Below are 9,423 nucleotides of genomic sequence, written 5' to 3' on the forward strand. Positions count from 1 at the left end.
GTACGTTTCCTGAGGCCTCCCAAGTCATGAAGAACTGTGAATTAATTAAATCTCTATTTTTTATGAGTTAATCAGTCTCAGGTAGTTCTTTATAGTAGCATGAGAATGGATTAATACAATCATGTATGCAAGTTACCCTCAAGTGGTCCAAAAAAAATTAAAGTTATATAAATAAAGACAGCAAATGACAAAGAAGATGGGGCAAATTATTAGCAATATTTGATTCTAAATAAAGGGATATGGATATTTTCTAAAATATTATTGCAACTCTTCTGTACATTTGAAATATTTTCCAAATAAATAATTAAATATATACACATATATCTGTGTATATTTAAATATACATCCATATGTACACATACATTATAATCTTTCCATAAAATGGATAGATTTTAATAAAAGTGAACATATGCATAAAATTTTACCCCCAAATCCACTATTATGTATATTTCCAACAAATGAATGCATATGTTCAACAAAAGACGTGTACTAGATTGTTTATAATAGCAGTATTTATAATTTTCCCAAACTGGGAACTACTCAAGGGCCCATTTTCATTTGAATGGATAAATAAATTGCAGAATACTCACGTAATGGACTGCTTTGCAGCATGGGAATGAAGAAAATACCACTAGACAAAATGACACAGGATAATTTCAGAGACAGAATGTAGAAAGAAAGAAAGAAGCCAGACATAAAATAGCACATACTGTATGATATCATTCATATAAAGTACAAAACAGATGAAATTAATCCATGTTAGAAATCAGGATTGTGCTTACTCTAAGCAGGGGACAGGTAGTGACTAGAAGATAACATGAGGGGACATCGGGGATAGGAGTAGTGTTTCATTATTAGGCCCAGATACTAGTTACATGGATGTGCTTACAAAACGTACAAACACTCAGTGGCATCTGTAGTTTTCTCTACCTGAATTTTACTTAAATAAAAAGTTTTTATTTTAATGTACCTATGCATTTTGGGGGACAGAGGGTATGTGGGGACATATCTGTACCTTTCTCTCAATTTTGTTATGAATATAAAATACTTAAACCTCTTAAAAAGAATAAAATACTTAAGAACAATAATAATAAAGTATTATTCTCTTGCCAGAAATGATTCAGTGGCTTTGCATTGTCTTTGAAGTAAAACCTAAATTCCAGATTATGGCCCACAAACCCTTCCGTGATTCCTACCCACTTCTTCAACCTCTTATCCTACTACTCCTACTCTAATTACCATATTCAGGCTTGCATCTCTGTTTACTTCCTCAAACCCATCAACTTCTTTCTTGCCTCAAAGCATTTGAGTTTGCTGTTTCATTATGGGATCTTCTTGAACAGGCATTTTAACCTGGTTTTAACTCTTCTCAGCTTCAAGCACAGTCTATCCAAACTATCTCCCTAATTATTTGACCAGAGCAGCTTCTTAGTCCCTTTGTTTATTTATTTGCCTACTTATTTGTTGGCTGTATTCCCCACCAACATGGAAGCTTTTGTCCCTTGTTCATCATGGTGTTCTCAGCATGTAGCAACTTGCTTGCACAGAACAGGCACTCACTGGAGATTTTTCTTTTGAATGAAAGAATGAATGAATGAATAGATGTGCATGGAGCTCAGAAAAACCAACTGGGATAGGATTACAGATGTTGGAGTCATTAACAAACAACTAAGAGCTGAAGTTTTGAAAGTATAGTAACATGTGTAAAATGAGACTTAAAGGGGCCTTGCACTGATTCCTGAGGACCAGAAAGATGTAAGGGACAGGCAGAGGAAGAAATCATAAAATATATGGAGATCGAGAGTATACAAAGGAAACTCAGAAGCTAGAGCCTGCCCAAAACAAAACAAAACAAAATAAGACAAACAAAAACAGGAGAAAGCAGAGTCCAGGCTTAGACTGCAGCTCCTCGCTTACCTGTGCAGTCTAATTTTGAGCTGCCTCTTTGTAGTCCCAAAAGACAGGAGCTCCCTGTTGTGGGTCTACTAACCCGTACGTTTCCGTGGGCAAGTCTTGTGTGTACTCTTCACCATGGCTCAGCTCCAAACACGCTTCTACACTAATAACAAGAAATATGCCATAGATGATGTTCCCTTCTCAATCCCTACCACCTCTGAAATTGCTGACCTTAGTAACATCATCAATAAACTACTAAAGGACAAAAATGAGTTCCACAAACATGGAGTTTGATTTCCTTATTAAGGACCAGTTTCTGCAAATGCCCTTGTTCAAACACATGGAACTGGAGAACATCTCATCAGAAGAAGCTGTGGAAATAGAAACGAGCAGTATACTGCACCCCAGACAGAGCAATGCATGTTCCATGATGACTGGATCAGTTCCATTAAAGGAGCAGAAGAATGGATCTTGACTGGTTCTTATGACAAGACTTCCTGGATCTGGTCCTTGGAAGGAAAGTCAATAATGACAATTGTGGGACATACGGATGTTGTAAAAGATGTGGCCTGGGTGAAAAAAGATAGCTTGTCCTGCTTATTATTGAGTGCCTCTATGGATCAGACTATTCTCTTATGGGAGTGGAATGTAGAGAGAAACAAAGTGAAAGCCCTACACTGCTGTAGAGGTCATGCTGGAAGTGTAGATTCTATAGCTGTTGATGGCACAGGAACTAAATTTTGTAGTGGCGCCTGGGATAAGATGCTAAAGATCTTGTCTACAGTCCCCACAGATGAAGAAGATGAGATGGAGGAGTCCACAAATCAACCAAGAAAGAAACAGAAAACAGAAGAGTTGGAACCAACAAGGACTCCCATAGTGACCCTCTCTGGCCATATAGAAGCAGACCATCAGTTCTGTGGTCAGATACTGAAGAAATCTGCAGTGCATTTTGGGACCATACAATTAGAGTGTGGGATGTTGAGTTTGGCTGTCTTAAGTCAACTTTGACAGGAAATAAAGTGTTTAATTGTATTTCCTATACTCCACTTTGTAAATGTTTAGCATCTGGAAGCACAGATAGGCATATCAGACTGTGGGATCCCCAAACTAAAGATGGTTCTTTGGTGTCGCTGTCCCTAACCTCACATACCGGTTATGTGACAACAGTAAAATGGTCTCCTACTTATGAACAGCGCTGATCTCAGGATCTTTAGATAACATTGTTAAGCTGTGAGATACAAGAAGTTGTAAGGCTCCTCTCTATGATCTGGCTGCTCATGAAGACAAAGTTCTGAGTGTAGACTGGACAGACACAGGGCTACTTCTGAGTGGAGGAGCAGACAATCAATTGTATTCCTACAGATATTCCCCTACCACTTCCCATGTGGGGGCATGAAAATGAACAATAATTTGACTATAGAGATTATTTCTGTAAATGAAATTGGTAGAGAATCATGAAATTACATAGATGCAGATGCAGAAAGCAGCCTTTTGAAGTTAATATAACGTTTTCACCCTTCATAACAGCTAACATATCACTTTTTCTTATTTTGCATTTGTAATAAGATAGGTTGTATTTATAAAATATAAACTGTGGCATGCATTCTCTATACAAACTTGAAATTAAACTGAGTTTTACATTTCTCTTTAAAAAAAAAAAGACAAAAACAAGAAGTACAGTATTATGGTAGCCAAGAGGAATGAAAAACGCTGTCAGCTACAACTGAATTTCAGTGTAAGGGTGTGGTTAGCGGCCTTGCTGGAAGCAGGTTGCTTAGACAGGAGCAGACATATCATGAAAGGTTGAGGAATGAGTAAAAGATGAGAAATTGAGGACAGTAAATGGAGTAATCTCTTTCAAAAACTGCAGAAAGACAAACTACACATATTCTCACTCATTTGTGGGAGCTAAGATTTAAAACAATTATACTCATGAAGACAAAATGTAGAATGATCATTACCAGAGTCAGGGAAGGGTGGTGGGGGTTGGAGGGAAAATGGGGATGGTTAATGGGTACAAAAATATAGTTAGATAGAATGAATAAGATCAAGTATTTGATAGCACAACAGGGCAACAATAATTTATCATGTTTTAAAATAATTATAATTGAAATATTTATAAAACAAGGAAATGATAAATGCTTGGGGTGATGGATACTCCATTTACCCTGTGATTATTACACGTTGTATGCCTGTATCAAAATATCTCATATACCGCATTTATAGATACACCTACTATGCACTCATAAAAATTAAAAAATGAAAAAATTAAAAAATAAGAAAACCGACTGGGTCTGGTGACTCATGCCTGTAATCCCAGCACTTTGGGAGGCCAAGTGGGGCAGATCACTTGAGCTCAGGAGTTCGAGACCAGCTTGGCCAACATGGTGAAACTCCGTCTCTACTACATATACAAAAATTAGCTGGCGTGGTGGCACATGTCTGTAATCCCAGCTACTTGGGAGGCTGAGGCAGGAGAATTGCTTGAACCCAAGAGGTGGAGGTTGCAGTGAGCTGAGATCGGACTGCCACTACACTCCAGCCTGGGCGACAGAGCAAGAATTGGTCTCAGAAAAATAAATAAATAAATAAATAATAAGGAAACCAAAAAATATTTTTCTGTTGTGAATAGAAACACAATTGAGTTAGTGACTAGAGAACTTGAATATGAGAGAATTTGCATTTCTTTTGCTTTAAGACAGAAGATATTTCACAAGTTTAAATGCTGATTAGAGAGCATCAACGTTCCTATGTACAAAGAAAGGGAACCAGAGCAAAGATGGAGGAACTAACCCTAGAAGAAAGAGGGGTAGGAAAAGTTGGAGTCAGAAATGTGCATAAAATGTAGAAGGTACAAAATAAGACAAAATGAGTATGGATGTCTTTATACCATATGCTGAGTTGCCATTGGTATGGGAAATGACAAAACGTGGGGTTGAAGAGGGAACAGGAGGCAGTCATGGAAATACATCAAAATAAAACCACTGAAGTACTGTAGGGCATGTAGGCTTGGCACCAAGAACATTATAACACAAATATTACAGTACACTACAAGAGACGTCCATGGCTGTAAGATTAATGATAGCCATAAGCCCCACTCAAGTGTCTTGCAGGGATGACACTACATGTCACTTAACAGTGTGATGAAACTCAGTGGGGGATTTCCAGAAGACAACTTCATCTCAGCACATCTGCAACTTTTATAAACCTTAAAACAAAGCTCACCCTAACAAGAATAGGCTTAAATTCCCTTTATGAAAGAAACATCTGGAAACTGACTTAGATTGCATACAGGTATAAGAAAAGGAAAAGAATTCCCCAAATTCTGAAAATGGTCTCCAAATGGAGACCCTCCTGGTCAGTTGGTCATCTGACTATCTGATTATATCTAGTCCATGCCACCAGCCTGCTCTTGTGTCTTGTAAAAGCACTGCCAAAATAAACCACTGGAGTGGCAAATGGTGTCTAAGACCCATGTTTCCCATGAATCAGACCAAAGAAGAGAAATTGCTTCAGGGGAGGCTGCTTAACCGAGACTACCTGAGACCCCCAATCACGACAAACATCTAGAGTCGACCTGAACTATTTATTAAGGAAATAAATATTTTGGTTTGACACTAACTCCCTTCCTCTTTAATTGTCCTTCCCCACCCCCATTTGTTGTGTACTCAAGCCCTAGATAGAAAGTTACAGAACCGTTACGTATCTGTTGAAAATTTAGTATGTTCTGTTTAAATATGCTTCAGGATCCTTTAGGACAATACATTATTACTAATGAACTTTATGAAAAGTATTTAAAACCATGAGAAAATGTTCATCATTTAAAAATGTAGAAAATTCCAGCATATATAGTGCCATTTCAATTTTTAAAAATATTTCTAATATAAATAGTATTTTTGTGTTGTGGCAGTGCTGATAACTTTGTTTGTACATATTTTCAGTGTTTTCTAAATGTCTACAAGAATTATTATATTTGTAAAATAAGACAAAAATATTAGCACATATTCATAATTATTGCCTTAGGAAAAGCATCTTGACGTAGACTTATGTGGATCAAAGTGCATTTGTTTATTTGCTACACATTACCAAATTTCCTTACAAAAATATTGTACACATTTAAGATAATTCTAGCAAAGATAAACATTTATTATGAAGAAAGCACATGTGATTCTTAAAAAGAACTTCAAAGATCATGGCAAAAAGACAGAGCTAAATCAATCAGTTAAAAAAAAAGGCGTAAAGATTTTCGTCTGACACTCCTTAGTTGCAGGGAGCTCCGAAGAGCAACTCCCAGCCAGTGAGGGACAGAAGGTGATACATAAATAAGCTAGCTTTCTTGCTCATTCATGGGACAACTCTGAAATTAGGTTCAACACAGTCCCTCAGAGGGTCCCCATGCAGAACTGAGCCCATTGGTGATCTACTCAATTAACATGCCCTTTGCTGGCTTGCCTCTTTTCCCCAGGCTCACCTTCCTATTCCATGACTATGCTTCCTAGGCTTATCACCTTGCACTTACATCCTGCCTCAGGGTCTGCTTTTTGGCAAATCCACTCTAAGATGTCATGAGAATCACATTATAAAACATAAGTTGCATTTTTGTGTCATCATTTTTATTTTCTGTTTCTGATCAGGGAAGTTGAAACACACATCTAATTATTTCTAACGTTTAATTGAGCCACTACTATATCCCGAGCACCAAGCTAACCATGTTACATAAACTGACATGTTTAAATCTCCCAAGAAATGCTAAATGCAATGCAGAATTTAGAAAGAGATAAATCCCTCCACTGTTTATTCAACTAATCATGAGTACAAACTGTGTGGAAGGCACACCACTCCATGAAGACAGACCTTGTCCTTATGGAGCTATAGGACAGTGGGGACAGCTATAGAGCATGTGTGCACGTGTGTGTGTGTGTGTGTGTGTCTGTGTATGTACATATGTTACATTTATGGTGGAATACTATTCAGTAATAAAAAAGAATGAAACCATGTCATTTGCAGTAGTGTGGATGGAACTGTAGGTCATTATGTTGAGTGAAATAAACCAGGCACAGAAAGACAAATCTTTCATCTTCTCACTCACATGTGGGAGCAAAAAATATTGATCTCATGGAGGTAGGGAATAGAATGACAGTTACTAAAGGCTGAGAAGGATGATGGGGGAGGAGGGAGGAATAAACAGAGATTGATTAATGAGTACCAAGCAGTTAGAAGGTGTAAGTTCTAATGTTTTATAGCATAATAGGGTGACTACAATTAGCAGCAATGTAGTATATATTTCAAAATACAAGCAGAAAGGATTTGAAATGTTTGGAACACATAGAAATGATAAATGCTTTAGATGATGCCTATCTTAAATACTTTGACTTGATCCATACACATTCTATGCATGTAAACAAATCACATGTGCCTCCTCAATAAGTACAAATATTGTGCATCAATAAGAAATTTAAAACTAGAGAAAGATTTCAACAGTTAAAAAGAAGAGGAAAAGCATTCTAAGCAGAGGCAATAATGTAAAACTACCTGAGACAGGAAAAGCTTAACATTTCTGAAAAGCTAGAAGACTGTTATAGGTGGACGGTGGAAGCTAGAAAATTGTTATAGGTGGACGGTGGCAAGCAAAGAGGGCAGCAGCTTGCCCAGAAGCTGGGGAATTGGAAAGTTGCCAGATCATGTGAAGACCTGGGCTATGAAGAATGCTGAATTTCACATCAATCAGAGTTCAAAGCCATTGAAGGATTTTAAGCAGCACGATTGTTTTTGCCGCTGTTTTAAAGTGTATTTCAGTTGTGGACTAAGCTGTTTGTCTAGACTCAGAAAAAGAAATGCTTTAAGTCTTCTAACAGAGGCTGTAAACTGCCTCATGGGGATCTTTGAGTAAGCTAGCTTCTAAACTAGATTATAGTTTTTTGTGTTTTTTTTTTTTTTTTTTTTTTTTTTTTTTTTTTTTGAAGACGGAGTCTCGCCCCCAAGCTCCGCTACAGGACCCTCAATGTTGGGACTATTTCCCATCATTTGTCTTCTAAACGCAGCACTCTTGTCACCCCTAAGTATTTGACACTTCTCTATATGCCAACATTTTCATGCCTTCCAAGCCTGTACCTTCACTGTACAATTAGGGATGCTCAGCCAGATGAGGTAACAGAGGGTGAGTAAACGCTGAGAAGCTTGCTGATGGTATACTCACACAATTGACCCAAAGCAGAAGTCAGTAGGAATGGGAGCTGCAACAAGTGAGAGAGTGGAAGAATTGACTGGTAAATGATTAAACAGGTTGAGAGAGAAGATGGGCAAGACAAGAAGCTAGGACCACAGACATTACCAGAAATATTCTCAGGTCTGGTAGTATAAACAGAAACAGCAGACTGTCTGAATAATCCAGAGATGTGGTCTGGTAACATTGATATACTTTGTCCTTATTAACTACAAGTTGATAAGGAGCAGCACTATGGACTGAATATCTGTGTTCCCCCAAATTCATATGTTGAAATCCTAGCACCCAAGGTGATGTTACTAGGAGGTAGGACTGTTGAGAGGTAATTATTAGGTCATGAGAGTGGAGCTGTCATAAATGGGATTAGCACTCTTACAAAAGAGGCCTGAGAGAGTTCCCTTGGCCTTTGGCCTTGTCAGGTTACATTGAGAAGACAACTGTCTATGAATCGGGAAGTAGGGCTTCTGAATCTATTGGCACCTTGGTCTTGAACTTCCCAGCCTCCAGAATTGAGGAATAATTCTCTGTTGTTTACCTACCACCTATTCTATGGTGTTTTGTTATAGTGGCCCGAATAGACTAAGATAAGTAGATAATAGCAGATATGGTTTAGATGGTATCTTAAGACTTTGAGGTAGATTTCGGGTTCTTAAATTGGGGAACCCAACCCCTGATGGGTGGTTTGAATTCTACTAATGTGAAATATAGTAATAAAGCCTCATTAACAACAGGGATTTGGGGAAGTGGAAGAGAAGGCTTAAAGGTCTATTTTCAGATGAAACGGTATATCCTTCAGCTCCCTATGACCATGAGTTCAATTGTTTGGATTTTTAGATCCCATAAATAAGTGAGAACATATGATGTTTGTCTTTCTGTTCCGGCCTTATTTCACTTAACATAATGATCTTCAGTTCCATTCAAGTTATTGCAATTGACTGCATCTCATTCTTTCTTATGGTCTGACCCAATTACTAGTATAAGCAAAAGGTGTAATTTTTAAATATATTTACTTGAATGAGTCAATAGCATCTGATAATTCATGCAATGTAAATCAGTAAGATATACCTAAATTAACTAATATACCAGGACATACCTCCCATCTAACCAGCCTTGAAATGTAGACCAAACTGTCAAATCTAGAATTTTTTTTTTAAAGGAAATAAATTAGGGCCTTGCAAAGTTGCAGAGATATTTAGGATACATAAACTAGATTAAGAAATCAAACAATTTATGATCCTTACTAAACCTGCAAATTGAAAAACATTAACATCTTCCTTGGCACAACATCGTTTTCAAATCTA

General features: G+C 37.5%; 1 pseudogene; it reads left to right on the top strand.

Moving 5' to 3' along the window:
* The first annotated feature begins 2,031 nt into the window (after positions 1-2,031).
* Positions 2,032-3,396, top strand: LOC126959389 (ribosome biogenesis protein WDR12-like; annotated as a pseudogene).
* Positions 3,397-9,423: the final 6,027 nt, after the last annotated feature.

The sequence above is a fragment of the Macaca thibetana genome, chromosome 7 (genome assembly GCF_024542745.1).
Source record: "Macaca thibetana thibetana isolate TM-01 chromosome 7, ASM2454274v1, whole genome shotgun sequence".
NCBI lineage: Eukaryota > Metazoa > Chordata > Mammalia > Primates > Cercopithecidae > Macaca > Macaca thibetana.